The sequence below is a fragment of the Rhincodon typus genome, chromosome 6, assembly GCF_021869965.1.
Source record: "Rhincodon typus isolate 14 chromosome 6, sRhiTyp1.1, whole genome shotgun sequence".
Classification (NCBI taxonomy): domain Eukaryota; kingdom Metazoa; phylum Chordata; class Chondrichthyes; order Orectolobiformes; family Rhincodontidae; genus Rhincodon; species Rhincodon typus.
Genome location: NC_063337.1, coordinates 19,375,366 through 19,394,580, shown reverse-complemented (window position 1 = coordinate 19,394,580; position 19,215 = coordinate 19,375,366). Strand labels below are relative to the sequence as shown.

The 19,215-nt window shown below is 42.6% G+C and overlaps 1 protein-coding gene across 5 annotated transcripts in view; it reads left to right on the top strand.

Annotated features, from left to right (window-relative positions):
• Nucleotides 1–19,215, top strand: part of LOC109932827 (CRACD-like protein) — a 129,558-nt gene that overhangs the window by 29,140 nt on the left and 81,203 nt on the right. The window lies entirely within an intron of this gene.

Here is a 19,215-nt window from a genome sequence, read left to right as displayed (position 1 = left end):
TCCATTAACCTTATCAATTGATCCCTTGGGTCATGTGCTTCTATTGACCAGACACTGTGACAGACAGAATGCACCTAAAATCCAAACAGTCCTCCATGAGATGCATGTAGAACTCAGGCTTTCCCACCTCAAAAGTAATAGCATTATGTTCAAGTCATACCGCAGGGAAACAGACCCTTCAGGCCAAGATGTCCATGCTGCCCAAGTTTCTTAGTGACATAATCCCATTCATCTCTGTTTTGACCCATAACCCTCTAAACCTTCCTATCCATGTACCTGTCCAAATGCCTTTTAAATATTGGAATTGTACCTGCCTCTACTACTTCCACTGGCAGCTCGTTACATACACACAGCCCCATCTGTGTGAAGAAATTGTCCCTCAGGTCCCTTTTTTAAAACTTTCTCCTCTCTCTGTAAAATGTATGCCCTCTAGTTTTGGACTCTGCTACCCTGGGGAAAAGACCTTGGTTATTCACCTTTTATCTATGCCCCTCATGATTTCATAAATCTCTACAAGGTCACCCATCAACCTCCTACGCTCCATGAAGAAAAGTCCCAGTCTGTCCAGCCTCTCCTTTTTCTAATGCAAACCTTCCAGACTTGGTAACATTCTTCTAAATCTTTTTTTTTTTGTATTTTTTTTTTTTTTTTTTTCACCCTTTCCAGTTTAATATCATCCTTCCTTTAGCAGAACGACCAGAATTGTATGCTGTACTCCAAAAGTGGCCTTACCAATGTCTAGTACAGCCACAATATGACATTTCAACTCCTGTTCTCAATGCACTGACTGAAGGCAAACATGCCAAACACTGTCTTCACCAAAGTGTCTACATGTGACACCACTTTTGAGGAACTATGTACCTGCACACCTAGGTCTCTTTGTTTAACAACACTCCAACAGGGCCCTGTCATTAACTGTGTATGTCCTGTCCTGTCCTGGTTTGTCTTGCCAAAGTGCAACACTGAGTTTAACTCGGATAAATTCCATCTGCAATATTAATTTTCAAGCCTTAATGAAACAAAAGGGAAAAAACAAAAATCCCCACTTCATTAAACGCAAAGTGCTTTTAAATACTCTTCAATCCCTTCCATGTGTTCCTTTCTGGTGCTCACCCTGCGCTTTCCATTGCAGTAAAGGTAGACCATTGACCTTGCTGACCCATGGCATGACCTTGGCCTGATGCTAGGAGGGCTGTAGTGTGCTGAGGGATTCGTGCATGTAAGTGCAGGAGTCACCTGGGCTGTCAGAGCCGAGACGCGGTGATAGTGAAACCGATAGAGGAATGGCTGAGCATATTAAGAGGAGCCTTTGATACCTCCGGGCTGTTATCTCTCTTCCTCTTCCGGGTTGGATCTCCCTGTGAGGACCTCTTGGTGATCTCAGTTGCCTTTAGATTTCTGAGATGTCTTCTGGGAAAACACTTTCCCTCCAGGATCTGATTCTGTGACCAAGCTGCATGGGAGTCATATAACTGAGAAAGGAAGTTAATTGTAGATGGTGATCGATTTGGTGCATAAGTCTGTTCCAGGTATTTTTTTTTTTCTTTGCATTTAGAGCAAACAGACAAACAAGGAACGTGCCTTTCTGATGGAATTCAGTTGAAACTCTGGTTCCTGGGTAAAAGAATTAATATTTCAAGTCTGATATGACTCCTCTTCAGAACTCTTGTTTCTCTCTCCACAGATGCAGCAAAACCTGAGTTTCTCCAGCATTTTCAGTTTGATTTCAGATTTCCAGCATTTGCAGTATTTTTCTTTTAAAAAAGAAATATAAAATCCTTTATTTACTGTATGATTTCATTAACAATGAGTTAGGCTTCTGTGATGGCCACAGAGAGAGAGAGAGAGAGAGAGAGAGAGACAGAGAGTGTGGGTTTTTGATGCAAAACTCTGGAGTTAAGAATATTAGATCCAAGACAGTACTGACCTGATGTGGGTCTGCTTAAGACATCACTGGGATATTTGGATGCAATTTGAAGTATAAAGTAAGCAGAAGGCACAAGAAATCTCAATTCCTAGACAAATCCTTAAAGCAATACTCAAACCATGTGGTGAATCTTCCAGCTTTTGATAATAATTATTTGACTTGAGTTTTATGGTATAGGTCAAATTGGTGCAGAAGGCAATTTGAGTTAATAACTTTGGCTTAGAGAATAAGTGTTCATTGTTCATTGTACTTTAAACTAGATGGTTACTTTGTGTATTAAAATGTTAGTGTAGCGGTTAGTATGCATGTTCTTTGTGTAGAAAATAATAAAGTTTATAACATCATTCACTGATATGCAGCCATGCCTATCACAGCCAATATGACTGCTTGGTCCCATTGCCTGGAACTAGGTTAATGTTCCTTCACTTTTGAGCTAATGCTCTCACTTTGCAACATGTATGTTGAGCCCACTGGACTGTACCGATCCTGGTGAACCTCAAGGACACTTGCCCACAAGTGGCACTGCATTGAAGTTCCAGGGATGACTGCATAGATGCTGACCTTACCTGTGAATTTCATCCAGGCTTCTTTGGTCTGGCAGACAGATCCTCCCCTCAGAAGCCTGGAGAATGGGATTATTATGAGTGTGGAGTTGGAGGAACACAGCAGGCCAGGTGGCATCAGAGGAGCAGGAAAGCTGAGGTTTCGGGTTGGGATCCTTCATCAGAAATGGGGACCTAACCTGAAACGTCAGCTTTCCTGCTCTTCTGATGCTGCCTGGCCTGCTGTGTTTCTCCAGCTCCACACTGTGTTATCTCTGACTCCAACATTGGCAGTTCTTACTATCTCTGGAGAATGGGGCTTCCTGCTTTTGACCGACCGACCGACCGACCTACTTACGTTCTTGCTTACTTACATACATGCAGGAGAACCCACCGAGAGATATTGCTGCACCTTGGGACTGCCTGGGATCTTCCCTCTGTTGTTGCACTGACCTCCTCTCTACTGCTGCCCTCTTGCAAACAAATTTACTGCTATCATAAAACCTTTTTTGTAGGAGAGCCTTGGAAATTTGATGCCAGCATTTCCAGCAGTCTGCCTTCACACATCCTCCTGCCCCACAAAGAGACAGTACCTCTGGCTGTGGTAGTTAATCAATCAGTGTGTAACCATATTCTCCAGGCCCATTCCTACACACACACCTCCCCACCACCCCGCACAAACTCAGATGCTGCCTATTTCTGGTTCCAATTGTAGGACCATGGACACAATTGTGCTGTCTAACACTTTAATTTTTTAAATACTCAGAAACAGTGACAACAATTAACTCTGTAGGTGCATAGGACTTAAGATGATGCAATAAAAATAGTTGATTATCTGTACTCTGAGGGTGACCTGGGAATAGTTTTGTTTGGTTTGCTTCTCAGAACATTATCTGTTTATTGCTTTATATCACTTTGTAAAGCAGCTATTAGTAAGTATCAGCTGGCATTGTGTTTGTGACCTGTATATTCAAAGCCAGCAAGGTCCTTTGGACTGGGTGGCTCTGCTAGTGGTTAAAACCGGATGCTAATCCTACATACGTTATGCATAATGTGAGAATTTCCCTTCACTGCTAATTATCATCAACAGTGTCAGAGCATTCAATCACAATGGGCCCCGGTTATCTGTCATCAGGTTGTGGGTTTGCTGTGAACATGTTGGATCGATGATCTAGTGTATTAGTAAATCACAGACCAGGAGAGACCCAAGGTTCAATCTGTAATATCTGCTGAATCAACGAATTTCGAGGTTGGGCCACTCTTACCTTGATGCATCCTCTCACTGTGAGGAAGACTACATAAGAACCCAGTTTGTTAGATGCCAAAAAAAAGTTTCTTCAATCCTCGCAGTCACATGGTACCAATGATTGGTTCTCAGGATTAGATTACAATTATTATGGTGCATAAAGGACTTGCATTGTCTCTGTTATCAAACCTGGCACTATTACACAATACCATCCTCCTGCCTTTTCCTTCCGTCACTGCACAGTAATTACTATAGGTGTTTCCTCCCATTGAACCTGTCTTCACCCACCACACTTCCAAACAGTGCATTCCGTATGCTAACTACTCGTCGAGTGAAAGTGTTTTTATTTTTGCATCACTCTTGCTTTGTTTGCACATCAATTTAAATTGCCATCAAATTGTCTATAGTAGACACAGGCACAAGTCAAAGAAAATAAGCGCTGCTGCTAAGCTTTGGGAGCAGTCTGTCTCAAGCCTTGTATTCTTCCAACCCACAACACAATAATTACTTGTACTGTTTCAAATCATCAAGATACCACAGGAATAGCATATCTTTCTCAGGTGTTGTCTGTTGCAAAATGTGTGAAATGCAGTAATTTTGTCCCTGCTTGGCTCCACTTTCAAACCACGACTGAAGAGTGAAGGACTACAAACCTCTTTTTCAAAGAAAGGGGGTGGTGATAGTACCAATACCATGACGAGGACTTAGGAAGTCAGTAGAAAAAATCTCCAAGGAAATACTCAAAGGAAAATGAACCAATCGGTTGACTCCATTTTGGTTTTTGAAATCCCTTGCTTAGCTTCTGTTATGCTTTCTTGACTAAACTAGACATGACTGGAAATAAGATTCATACCACTTAGCTGGATGATAGATCAGAATCAGTACAGCTCTGTAGAGTTTTTTTAAATCTACGGTCTCTGGGATCTTTGTATGACAGTCCTTACTGTTGAATTTGTCCATGTTATGTGACACCCTGTGGATGGTATATTGCATCACTAGGAGGCGGTGAGGAGGAATATGGCTCTAATGGAAATTGCGAGTGAATCCCAGGCAGTTTGCAGAAATACCTGGAAGATCCATGCACCACTCTTGGAGATACCAGGTTTGGCAACTTCCCAGGAGCAACCCCTTCTTAGTGGCTGTCTGGAGTCTCCATTCCTGTTCTCCTCTATTGGGCACTCAGTATGTGATTACAAGTAGTTGATATTGTTTTGTTGTTAGAAGTAGGCTTCGTTGTTAGATGAGGGATGCTATTTTACACTTTCATGCACTCTTTTGTGATAGAAAAATAGTTGTGTGGGTATGATTGTGCAAAAGTGCCGTGTCAGTGTGCTGAAATAGTGTGACCAAATATATGGAAGCATTTAAGGTTTTTTGTGAAGATTTGTAGCTCAGGTTATTGATGCAGTTGTTGACTGGTAAGTTTATTCGCAAATGTTTTGTCACCATGGTAGATAGCATCATCAGTGCGCCTCCAGCAAAGCGTTGGTGTTCTGTCCCCTTGCTCTTTGTGTCTTGGCTTGTCGACAATCCAAGACACAATGTAGCCATCCTAGGACAAACCAAGCAAAGACATGCACAAGAATTCCTGGAGGCCTGGCATTCAAACCAGAACTCCATTAACAAACATATAGAGCTGGACTCTGTGCCACCCACCCCAGCAAACAGTAATACATAAATAGCAAGTGCGACAGAGCACAGACGCTTCACCAGAGGTGCACAGGTGATGTTACCTACTATGGTGACAAAATGCTTGCCAACAAACCTAGCAGCTTGGCAAGCACATCAATAACCGCATGGAAGCATTTTTTTGTAATCTTCTCACTTTCACTTTCCTCCTGGAGATTAATACAGGATGCAACATAGGATATAAGGATCAACAGTTTTTGGCTCCTTATGTTGGCTGAGACCCCAAGTCACTGAACATTCCTGTGGCGTTCAGTTTAAATGTACTGGAACGGGGCTAGATTAGAGCACCAGTGAAAGACAAAGCATAATACACTTTGTTACCTAGGTTTTGGGGAAGGCAGAAGAACGGAGGTAAGTGAAGCAAGTATTAGCTGTTAATGTTTTGGGAAAGCTCATGCTTTAACAGGAGAAACATTTTTGTTGATGTTCATTGTTTCCAGTGATTTGCTTCAAGCTCTTGGTTGTTTACCAAGACAAAGCAGCATCAACTTTAATATAATGGACAAGCAGTAGCTGAACTTTACAAAGCAGTACCATTTATCCTGGAGGACAATATGGAACCGAATTGCATGGAAGCACTTAACAAGATTGTAAAAATCGGTGAGCTTGGTAATTGAGTTTGTTCAGTGCTGATTTGTGCGCAGCCCATAGAGACAGATATGGCATTGCCATCCTTTCAATCTGAATAATCTAGGAGTGTACCGGTGGAAATTAACCTCGGCAAATTCTGTCAACCGATGAGGGCTAATAGTCACAACCTTCAATTGCCCAGTTCTCTTTGGTGCTGTTCTGGTATCTGTGCTGCTGAGGCTGCAATTGGTACTGCCATGCAAGTTGCCAGTTTGAGCAGGGCATTAGCCTGGGCTTTGGGAGCATACCCTAGGGCTATGTAAAATAGCCAGACTGTGATAGTGGTCAACAGATAATGTTAATTTTACAATTCCTGATCTCAGTGCTCTGGGTAAAGCCATCTCTTAACTTAGTACAGTAGCCACAGTCTCCCTTCTACAAATGCACATGTACACATTCACAGATGCGCGCACATGCTGACTAGTGCTATTTAAAAGGATCAACAACTTTCCGATTCTTTTGCTGATTGATTTCCATTGTGTGACCCCAGAATTTTCAGGTTTGCACTGCTACCTAAAGTTTACATATTAGAATTGATCTTTATTGTCATGTGTAGTCAAGTGCAGAAGTACAGGAGTACAGTGAAAAGTTTACTATGTCGCAGCTCATGGCACTGTCTTGTGTACAAAGTACCGAGGTATGAATCTTAGATACAAAATAGAGAAGTAACAAAAGTTACCTTATCTTAGTGATTGATAGTAAGTTAGAAAATAAGAAATAAAGTTAAAAGGATAAATATTACAGTCAGATAAACATAATGTAGATAAACATAAAATTTGTAATGGCCGTCGTGTGACCAGCATTGAAAGTCTTGATTCTCCCTTCGTGTTTATCTCACACTATTTGCTGCCAATAATGGATGCTGTAGCCCCACCACCACCACCATTGTATTGGACTGTAGTATGTCTGGGAGAATAAGGAGGACAACTGCTCAAAGAGGAGCAAGGGGAATGCCATCCATTGTCATTTGGTTGTACAGAACTTGGGAGTATTACAAAAGGCTGGCTTTCAAGTACAGCAAGTAATAGGGAAGGCAAATGGAACGTTGGCCTTTATTTCAAAGGGAATAGAAGTAAAAATAAGGAAGTCTTGCTAAAACTAGCTGGAATACAGTGAACAGTTTTGAGCTCTTCTCTGAACTACCTCCAATGTCAGTATATCTTTCATCAGATGAGATTCATTAGTTTGATTCTGGATATGGACAGATTTCTTATGATGGGAGGTTTCATAGGTTAGGCTTCTACTCAATGGAGTTAAGAAGAATGAGAGGTGATCTCATTGAAACATAAGATTCTTAGCAGGTTTTAAAGAGTAGACATGGAGAGGTTGTTTCCCCTTGTGGAAGAGTCTAAGACCAGAGGGCATAGCCCAAGAGTAAGCCGCCGCCTAGTTAGGACAGAGATGAGGAAGAATTTCTTTTTCGAGAACAATGAATTTGTGGATTTCTTTACCTCTGGGGCTGTTGAGGATGGGTCAGTAAGTATATTCAAGGCTGAAATTTAAAGATTTTTGATCATTTAAGGGAATCCAGGATCATGGGAAAAGGCAGCAAAGTTGGGTGGTGAATGGTCAGATCTGCCATGATCTCATTGAATGGCAGAGCAGGCTCAGTGGGCTAAATGACCTACTTCTGTTTCTATATCTTGTAGTCTATTGCTGAAAAAGGCACGTTTTGACAAAGCTGTTGTTTTGCACTCCTCAAAAGAATATCCATGAACGGGAAAACCAACAGTTATACTATGAGTAGAGAGTAATTGATTGGTAGAGGCATTGCCATGGAGAATGCAGCAAGTAATGTGAGTGACAGTTAACTGCCAGGCTTTGTTTAGATTTCAAACCAGACAGGTTGGGTCTAATTGGCCAGGGCATTACTCTGAGAAATGAACTAAGGAATGTCTCCTATTATGTTGATTGTGTACACTGCATGTTCTTTCCGTCCACTGGAAGCATGTATAGTACATGGCCACGGCATAGAAAGAGAGCACTTGGTGTGTTGTGCCTGTGCCAGACCTCTGCAGGAGTAATTCATTTGCATCTATGCTCCCTGCCTTTTTCCCCCATATTCCTGCAAAGCTGCCTGTCCAGGTGTGACCCTGGGAGACCTGGCTTTGGACTGTATTATTTTTGCTCTGGAAGCAGCAGCTATGTGGCCTAGCAAATACCAGTTAGCAGAGTGACAGTAGCGTGAGCACAATTGCAGGTTTATGCTCCATGGAATTGCTGTCACTTCCCAGGGGGAGTGCCTTCACAATCCTAGTAATCCATTGGAGGACAGGTTGCTGAGGTATGCAAGGCCCTGTAAGCCTGTGCTGGTATCTGTGGCCATGTTGACTGTAGCCTGAACTTTCACTGTAGGAAGCTACAGTCGCACGACTTTAGTTTGAGATGCTCCTGCAGCAACCAGGCACTCGTAGCTTCTGTTTGTTCATGACTGGAGCCTGAAACATCAGGCGTCAGACACTGTTACAGCTGGTTGCACAAGAGTATTAATGGAAAGCAACTGTTCCAGGCACTGCAGAAATCCTGTTGTAGCTTGGTGTCAGACTCTTCCCATGTTCCTGCACTCAACTGCACACTGTCTCACGGCTGCCAGTGATTCCGTGTCCGTAGCTGTCAGCCCTCTTCGGTACATTTCTCGTGGAAATTCTCCTTGGAGTCCTCTGCAGTGGAAAGCAACTTTACTCACTCGTAAGCTGGTACCTGAGATACTCCTTTTCTCTCCCTTCTGGATTCTGCCCAGTGTCTCGATTCGTTCCCTTTTTTAATGGCATTGTGGGCCTACCTACAGCACACTGTCTGCAGTGGTTCAAGAAGCAGCTCCCCACCACCTTCTTCTCAAGGGCAGCCAGGGATGGGCAATAAATGCTGGCCAGCCAGTAATGCCCATATCTCCTGAGTGAATTAAGAACACATACAGATCCGATATCTAATTTTAATATCTGATGTCAGTATGTATGCTGGTGGGCCCAGTATGTCTGCGACTTTGAGGTAAAGCTATGAGTGTGAAATGTGAATTGTTGCGTAAATGAATGGAGTGTAGTGTAGTGAGCAGTGTGTGAGGTCAGTGGTTTAGTTGTCAGAAAATGGCATTTGAAGGTGTAGTCCACATACCTTGACCGCTTGTGTAAGGCCACGTTGGAACTTCATGCGTCACTCAATCCTGGTCCTTGGGGCGAGACTGCTGGCATTGACCTAGCTATCAGCCTTTGCTGTGGCAGTCTGCGGGACTTCTTGCTTCTGTCTGAATGGAGGCGCTCTCTCGCTTCCTGTCCACCACCACCACCAAAACCCCAGTGCCACGTAATCTCGGAGCCCTTGCTGCCATTCTTTTCTCATCCTCTGGGGAAACTCACTGCTTTTTGCAGTCAAAATGCACCTTCCCTTCTAGAGGTGCAACTTGCTTTAAGTAGTATGTGCTTGTGCTTGTGCTAGTGCTAGCCTCTCTCAATTCTGCTGTCCCTTCATGACCATGCAGTAGTGTTTGAGTGCTGCCTCCAGGCACAAAATCTGACCCTTGTGTGCTTCCTGCGCTGGATGCAATGAATTACCGCACCTCCTTAAAAAGCGCCTGGTCTTGGGCCTGATCAAATTTTGGAATCAAGATGTTACCCAGCTGGAGTTGACGTTGGGTTGGTGGTAGGCCATGTTCTTGAACCACTCTGCAGTGAAGCTGTTCCTACCTTGTGTGTGTTTTATTTTGTTCCTGGGATGTGGGCATCACTGGTTAGGCCAACATTTAATGCCCATCCCCAATCATCCTGGAGTCAACCATATTTCTGTGGGCCTGGAGTCACGTGTATGCCAGATAAACTAAGGATGGCACACTTCCTTCTGTAAAGGATGTTAGTGGATCAGCGAGATTTTTGTGGCAATTGACAATGGCCCAGATTTTAATCCCAGATTTTTATCAAATTCAAATTTTCACCATCTGGTGGGATTTGAACCCACAACATTGGCCTAGGGGTTCTGGATTGCTAGTGCAGCGACATTACCAAAACACCTGAGACTTAGAATTATCTTGTACAGTTTCAATCCAGCTGTTCGAAGATATTGAGCTTCAGTGCTCTGCTTGCAATTTACACAATCCCCTGAATTGCATCATCGTATCATGGACTTGGACTTGTAGTTTAAAGAAATGGACACAGAAAAGGGCAGTGTAGCTGTTTTGGGATCTACTCAGTAGAAATTTGGGTGCTACTGGTCAGTTGTAAAAGAACCTGAGGGACACCTGAAGATGATCCAATATCAACAGTGTTTGCTTATATAGCACCTTCTAATATAGAAAAATAACCCAAGGTGCTTCTGAGGCAAGCAGGAAGATAGACTTTGAGACAGAGATTTCATAGTATCACCAGATATTTGTCAAAGGAGGGAGATGGCAAGGTGGAATAGTTAGAGTATTCATGAATGCAGGATCTGGGGATTTCTGAAAGCATGCTTCCAGATTGTGAAGCAATATGGGGTTGTTGGAAAGTCTACCAAAGGAGGGTCTAAGGAACACCAATTATGTAGGAGATGGAATACCTGGGGTATGGTTACTGAACAGGAAAGACCGAAGCTTTGGAGGACACTTTTTTTGATAGGAGGTGATTTCCATCAGAATGGGACCGATGGTGAGCAGGACTTGACGTGCAGCCACTATTTTGGGTGAGTTGACAATTATAGAGAATAGAGCAAGGAATAGTCACAGTAACGAAAGTGATAGTTTTGACCTTTTTCTGTGGATTAGCTGCAGGAAATTTCAGTTGATTTGATTCCATTTCAGGAAGAATATTGCTGTGGGTTTCATGGTTCTTTATGATATTCTTGACCAAATGCATCTGGTGTCATGACAATTACGGTTGCAAACAACAGAAATCAGTCCATTTGTAGAGGCTAAGTATCAATTGGAGAAGCTGCCAGTCACTTCTCGATGTGGTAGAGCATTACTGCACAGGAGAAAGTTGTTGAGTCTGTGCTGGATCTCTGTACAAGTGCCCGGTGCAGATGTTCCATTTTTGCCTTATCCTCGGAACCCTGCAGATTTCTTTCCCTCAAGCCCAAATTTTCTTTTGAGATCATTGATCATCTCTGCATCTGCCATCCTCTGTAAGCAGAAAATTCCAGAAGGATGATATTAGTGTGGGCCATGAGAACCAAAATGACCTCAACATACGTGTCAACAGATGGTGTCTTTTAGGAAGCAGGCATAGATTAGGGAAAACTGAGGGCAAATGATGGAATTTTAAGCTTTGAGCCTAAGGACACAAAAACACAGTTGTAACAGTCACAGTTTATTTTGAGTCCTTTTGAAGTGTTGATTAAAGACCATTTAGTTAATTTGTTTTTCATATGCACTTGCTAAGTACTCTGCAAAGTGCAATCCAGAAATTTGCCACATTATCCAATCATTAACTGTATTCGCAGTTTGAACTCAGTAATTTGTAACAAGTGACAGCTAATGTTTTACACAAACCAATTAGTAGATCCAGACTATTAACACCATCTTTCTGTAAACAGGAATAATAGTGATAACTCATTTAAAAAATATTGGTAATTACTGAGCTTGCAAGCTAGAGACAAGAGGTCTTCAAAATCATGAAGGGTTTTGATAGAGTAAGTAAGAAACTGATCCCAGTGACAGCATGGGATTTAGGGTAATTGATATCAAAGTAGGGAGGTTTTGCTAAAACTACACTAGGCATTAACTAGCCCATAACTGGAATACTGTGAACAGTTTTTGGGCCCCTTATCTATGGAAAGGTATACTGGCATTGGAGGTAGTCCAGTGATGCTGGTTATGGGGGACCTGCCTTATCAGGAAAGGTTGGGTAGATCGGGCCTGTACTCATTAGAATGTAGAAGAATGAGAGGTGATCTCATGGAAACATACAAGATTCCCAGGGACTTGACAGGGTAGTTACTGAGAGGTTGTTTCCTCTTGTTGGAGAATCTAGGACTAAAGGCCTTAATCTCAGAATAAGGGGAACAGCTCCAGTGGGGGAGAAGGCAGGAAAATGGAAGTGAGGATCTCATTGAATAGCAGAGCAGACCTCATGGGCTCAATGGCCTACTGTACTGTTATGGCTGCGGCCTAATGGTGTTATCATAGAATGACTATAGTGCAGAAAGAAGCCATTTGGCCCATCGAGTCTGCACTGACCCTCCAAGAAGCATCCCATCTATTCCTGCAACTCCATTGGACTGTTAATCCAGAGATCCAGATTATGTTCTGAGGACCTGAGTTCAAATCCCACCATGGTAGTAGTGGAACTGGAGTTCAGTGACGGGGGGGAAATGTGGAATTAACAGTCTAATGGTGGTGCTAAATCCATTGTTGATTGTTGGAAAAATCCATCTGGTTCATGAACATCCTTTTAGGGAAGGAAACTGCTGTCCTTACCTGGTCTGGCTCACGTGACTCCAAATCCACAGCAGTGAAGAGTCTTTATTTCAAAGATATACTGACATTAAAAGCAGTCCAGAGAATGAGGCTCTCAAAGTATACAATTTAACACACAGGTGGGTGTCTTTGATTAATAAATACAGTATGGACATAGAATGACAGTCTGTTTGAACTTTGATATCTGTCTTTTGGGATTATGATAGAAATATAATAACCAGCTAATTAATAGCTTTGATAATGGTTGTGCTCTTAAAAGTGCTTTATTCGAAGCTTGTACTCAAATTCAGTTCAGTTAATACATTCCTTTAATGAATACACTATTAATAAACACTTTGTCATACTCAGCTGAGCTATAAACTCAGGAAATTTAATTTACTTTCTTTTTTATTCCTTTGTTCTCTTTTTAATGAGCCAGCAATTCAACCAGTGTGTACAGAAATCTGTAACTGTAATGCTGTGACAGAATTTTGCTGATCCTCAAATTAGTTCTTTTTGAGAGATTACAGCCAATTCTAGGGTTTGCAAAAAGAGTGATTTTTCTCCATTACTATTTAACAAAATAGAATGCGAAGTATTACAGGCCTCGTTGAACAGAGTTCAGGTTTTGAATCTAAATGTGATCATACTGAAAGCAATGGAAGGAGATGAAATTAGGAGCAGACTATTAAGCCCTTCAGGCCTGTTCCTCTATAAACTGAGATAATTGCTGACTTGAGTGTGCTAATGCCGTTAACAAACTTGTTGTTTGTGGGTATCAGCCCCCGTGAGCTAATGCATGAATAAATACAATAAATAGTTGAGGACCCAACGTAGAGCCTCGTAGGACACTAATAATGACATTCTGCCAGTTAGTGTACCTTCCTATTATCTATATTCTCTTTCCTGCACATCAGACAATTTATCAACCAGGTCAATAATTTTCCCTCAATCCAATAACTCTGATTTTAACTGACAGTCCTTCGTGAAAGATTATCACATGTCTTCTGAAAGTTCATATAAATAACAATGACAGACTTTGCCTTGTCAATTTTATTCCATTGTTCAAAAAGAAACATAATCTCAGTCAGGCATAATCTAGTCTTTACAAACCGCTGCTAGCTCTCCCTCAATTAGTTACAAATTTTCAAGATTCTGAATAGCTCTAGCTGTCATTGTAGTCAACAATTTCCTGTCCAGATTTTTGGTGAACTTGCCCCAAATCCTCTGCTTTCTCTCCATTGTCCTTCTTAAGTAGCAAAGCAGCAGACACAATTTTTTAACTTAAAGAAACAGGTCCCACATTTTGAGAACTTTGGAAGATCGTAGTTAGGAAACCTGTAATGATCTCTGTAATGAGTTCCCTGATTGGGGCTGTTAATCTGGCCCAATCAGGGAGCCCTGGGTGACAGATGAGAAGAGGAGTGTCCCCTTTTGGGTGCAGTGGTAGTGTGGGGGAATGTTTTTTTAAAAAAAAATACAGGAGTCTGAGTTTCCCCTCTCTCTGGGGACTGACTCTGAGCTAGCTGGTTAGAATCCATGTACTGTGCACATATAAATAAAGGGTGGGTTGGGACAGATGAAAAGCAATGAGTAATTCTCCTGACAGTTTGTGGACCCACAGCTTTTTTTGGTCATTAGGAGCCCAACTTTCCCTGAGGCACCATATACTAAAACCTTTTAAGAGTTGACGGATTTAGTTAAGGAATATTATGATACTAAGCCTCCTCTTATTCTGTGATGCTTTTGGTTTTAGTGGGCAATTTGAGAAGCAGAGGAATCCGTATTGGGATTTTTGATGAGGTTAAGATGACTGGCAGAGGCACATGACTTTGGTCTAACCCCTTAATGAAATGTTGAGAGACTTTGTTTGTTTGGTATGTGGAATTTATGATGTAACCATACAAAAGTGCCAACTAGCTGAAGTCCAGTTGGGCTTCAAACAGGCAAGTGCAGCATATGAGTTGCAGGGTATTTGGGCTCAAGACTGTAGGAAGAAATCCCACTCGACGTAAATTGAGTAAGCGAACTCATAGGCTGGTATCCAGGAGAGTGCACACCTTGGAAAGGCCACCGACAACTGGTTTGGAACAGTTAAATTGCTTGGCTCTCATTTAGATGCTGCTAATCAAAATAAATGAGATAACAAGGTGCAGAGCTGGATGAACGCAGCATCAGAGAAGCAGGAAAGCTGACGTTTCGGGCGTAGACCCTTCTTCAGAAATGGGGGAGGGGAAGGGCATTCTGAAATAAATAGGGAGAGAAGGGGAGGCGGATAGAGGAGAAGATAGGTGGAGAGGAGACAGACAGGTCAAAGAGGTGGGGGTGGAGCCAGTAAAAGTGAGTGTAGGTGGGGAGTTAGGGAGGGGATAGGTCAGTCTGGGGAGGATGGACAGGTCAAGGGGGCGGGATGAGGCTAGTAGGTAGGAGATGGGAGTGGGGCTTGAGGTGGGAGGAGGGGACAAGTTGGGAGGTGGGAGATGGGAGATTCTCCAGCATCTGCAGTTCCTACTATCTCTCAATCAAAATAAATGTCTAGTTAAGTCGTCACCTGGTTCTAATGGAGGTTGATTCTGGTGCGGCCATTTCTGTGATCGCAGAACCAGTCTTTAACAACATTCATTCTTGACTCCAATCCTGACGTTTGCACAAGACCTTAGCTCGACTGAGAACCTATACTGGGGAACCTTTACAGACTAAGAGTACAACTTTGGTTCCAGTCTATTATGAGAAACAGCTGGTTCAGTTACCACTTTTTATCATAAAAGGCTCGAGATGAAATTGGTTCAACGTTCTTCGATTTAGAAAATTGCTGCCTGAGGGAAGTACTAACCAAGTACTTGGAAGATTTTCAGGAAGGTCTAGGGGGCTATCAAAGGAGCTAGGGCCACCTTGCATGTTGACCAGGAAGCAATTGCACGATACCGCAAGGCCCGCCCAGTGCTGTTTGCCTTGTAGGTGAAGGTAGAGGCAGAAATCAGGAGGCTGGAAAGTGGAAAAGTCATCAGAAGAATGGGCAGCACCGGTCATAATGATTTGTGAAGCCGGACAGGTCGGTTCGCCTTTGTGGGGATTTTAAACAAACGGTAAGCTATTTTATTCACAGCTGGATAAATACCCAATCCCTCACATAGGAGATTTGTACACAAAAAGCTGGTGGGGGTAGCTATCCTTCATGAAGCTGGACATGAGGCATGCATACCTGCAGTTATAGTTAAATAAGGATTCCCTGCAGTATGGTACAATTATAAAGGTTTGTACCAATATACAAGACTGCCATTTGGGTTATCGTCAGCCAATGCAATTTTTCAGTGGATGATGGAAAACCTTTTACAAAGTCCACCCCCGGTCGCCATTTATGTAGTTGATATGCCAATAACAGGGAAGACCAATAAAGAACACTTGGAGAACTTGGACATAGTCCTTAGAAGTTTCTTCCAGGCAGGCATATACCTTTTCCCTTCTAAAGTATGTTCCAGGTACCCCAAGTGACCTACTTATGCTACAGATTGACAAGACAAGGTTACACCCATTGGATGATCGTGAGGGCTCGCAAAGGTACCCCTGCTCCAATGTCTGTACCAGTGCTTAGGTCTTTCCTTGGGCAGGTGAGCTATTACGGAAAGTTCATACAAAACCTGGCCTCCATCCTGGCACCTTTTGCATCAATTCATTTTTTAAAAACAAAAAAGGGTCAGCCTTGGAAATGATCACGCAGCCAAGCCATAATATTCAGGGAAGTGATGAAACCGTTATCGTCCTCTTGGGTGTTGGCACACTATGATCCCAAACAAGATCTGGTATTAACATTTGATGCCATATGGGAAAGCCTTGGGGTAGTATTAGCTCATAAGTGGTCCAACGCAGAGGAACACTCAATAACATATGTATCCAGGACTTTGGCTAATGTAGAGCGTAAATATGGCCACATAGAGAAGGAAGGTTTGACTGTCCTATTTGGAATTAGGAATTTTTTTGCCAATACCTTTTTAATAGATGTAAATTTGTAATAATAACAGACCACAAACCCCTGCTATGTCTACTTAGAGGACTAGGCAGTTTCTCCCGTAGCTTCAGGTCAAATTCAGCAGTGGGCTCTAATACTAAGTGCATATAATTACAAGTTGGAACACCATCCAGGAGGCCAAGTAGCGAATGCGGATGCATTGAGCAGCCTCCCATTGGCAGATACACCGCCTGTGGTACAGCTACTGGAAGAGTCTGTAATATGTTTAAATTTTCTGAACACATTTCCAGTCACAGCTGACAATATCAGACTTTGGATGCAGAAAGATCTGGTCCTGGTGAAACTAACAGCTGGTAGCGATGGGGGAAAACAAAGGGCTGTCACAACCAGAATTGAAACCTTTTTGGAATCTGAAAGATTGGATCACTGAACAGGACAGCATATGATTATGGGGAACAAGAGTGATTTGTCCTGAGTAAAGGTTGCCACCAGATACTGGCTGAACTCCATCAGGGTATCCAGCGACTGATTCATTTTTTTTTTTCCCCCCAAAATGAAGATGGTGCGAAGATATGTCTGGTGGCCAGGATTGGGTATAGACATAGCTATGTTGGTGGTACAATGCCCAGGGTGCCAACAAGGACTGAACTTGCTGCTAGCAACTCCCTGACGTTTGTGTGAATGGCCAAGTAAACCCTGTACTCAGTTCCACGTCGACTATGCAGATCTTTCCATGGGCTGTATGTTCTTAGTCATTGTGGATGCCCCGTCAAAGTGGCTGGACATGCATAGAGTTCATTCATCAAATACAGGAATGTCAATAGAAAAATGACGCACATCTTTTGCAGTACATGGGCTCCTAGAAGTGGTGGCCACAGATAACGGGTCATCGTTTGCCAACAGGGAATTTAAGTAATTCCTAAAGTTGAATGGTGTTTGATGTATAAGGACAGCTCCATACCATCCATCATCCAATGGTCTGACAGAAAGAGCAGTCCAAATTTTGAAGGCTTAAAGAAGCAGCCTACAGCTTCACTAGATACCAAACTGTCCTGGTTCCTATTTGATTATGGGACCACCCCTCATGCAACTAATGGGAAAAGTTCCAGCTGAGTTGCTAATGGGGAGAAGACTCCACACCAGGTTAAATCTGATCTTTCTGGACCTGCGAGGGAAGGTGAAACGGCATCAAGAACACCAAAGCTGGACATAAGACTCCGCTAAGCAAGAGAGACCGTTTACTTCAGGGGATGATGTTTGGTGTAGGAACCAAATGGCCCTGAATGAGTAAGAGGCATGGTTGACCCGAGGTCAGGTCCAGCAATTGTATAAAGTTTAAGTGCAACAGTTATGAACAGGCACATGTGCCATATGAAAGCTGCAAACTCTCAAATGGTGCAAGAGCAAAACATTGCCCAGCTCCTTTGACAGCTTTTCCTCCAAGTGTTCTGGAACCCATGGGTTCTACCTCTCCAGCATTGAAGATACCTCCAGAATCTGAGATGGACATGGCAGATGTCACTGACTCAACCCCTTTGCCATCTAAAGAGGAGAATGAACAAATTTCTTCTGAGACACTTCACGCATAAGAAGCGAGCTACTGTACACTACACGCCACCCATATTGGAGGCAGAGTTGGAGAAACGTGAGCCAGTGCTAACACTCCCCCAGGAGGAGCTACGACAGAAAGAACCAGCCCATATCCTCAGACTTGGTGCGGGGTGGGTGGGAAGTGATTGTAACCAGGTCAGCCAGGTGGACCTTGTAGAATGAAAGTTCCTGATTGGGGCGTTAATCTGGTCCAAATCAGGGTGCTGTGCCTGACAGATATAAACAGGCATGTCAGCGGTTCTGCTCGCCTCGGAGCAGTATCAAGGACTCCACGTGTAAATAAAGGGTGACTTAGTGATGAGATACTGGCCTCTTTTTGGCGTTATCTCACACTCGTCTATTACCCTGGAAACCATCTGGTCTTGGTCATTTGTCAGTCTCTTCTTTTTAGTGCCATTTATTTTCTTTACCATTCTTACTTCTCTAATGTTAATATATTATCTTTTTATATTAGAGACAGATCCCAGTCTCTGTAGGCTTTATTGTGGAACAAAAACAGAAGTTGCTGGAAAAGCTCAGCAGGTCTGGCAGCATTTGTGAAGAAAAAATCAGCTAATGTTTCAGGTCTGGTGACCCTTCCTCAGAACACCGACCCCAAAATGTTAACTCTGATTTTTTTTTTTGTCACAGATGCTGTCAGACCTGCTGAGCTTTTCCAGCAACTTCTGTTTTTGTTCCTGATTTACAGCATCCATAGTTCTTTAGAGTTTTATTGTGGAGTCTGGCATACTGACCTCATCCTATACTATGAATAATATCACACTGTAATCATTCAGCCTGCCCATATTTTCTTTGTCCGCATTTTAAAACATCACCTGTTGGTCATATTCAAAAGCCCTGGCCTTTGTATCGTTTTAAGATATAATTTTTAGAACGTTTTGTGTGGCTTTTGATTTTCCTAACTGGTTTCTTTTCTAATTCTCTAGCTCTTCTTTGCCACCCTGTTCTCTTATATTTTTTTGTGACTTTTCCATCTGCCATGATCTCTTTTTTTTTTGTTTTTCGTTTTGTATGACTTTTTGCTTTTATGTTGATCTTACCTCTACTGTGGTTCATTGTCATTTCTTTGGCAAGTAGTGCTCCTGCTCCTAAATGACTGAACCTGTTGGAATTTAAAATCCAGGTCCTTGTGCTTTTTCCACTGCAAAATTCCCAAACTGGGAGCTATATCCTGACCCCAAGGAACCACAGAAATTTCACTTGGGAACTTGGATGAATTAAGTGAGGATGAATTGCTTCACA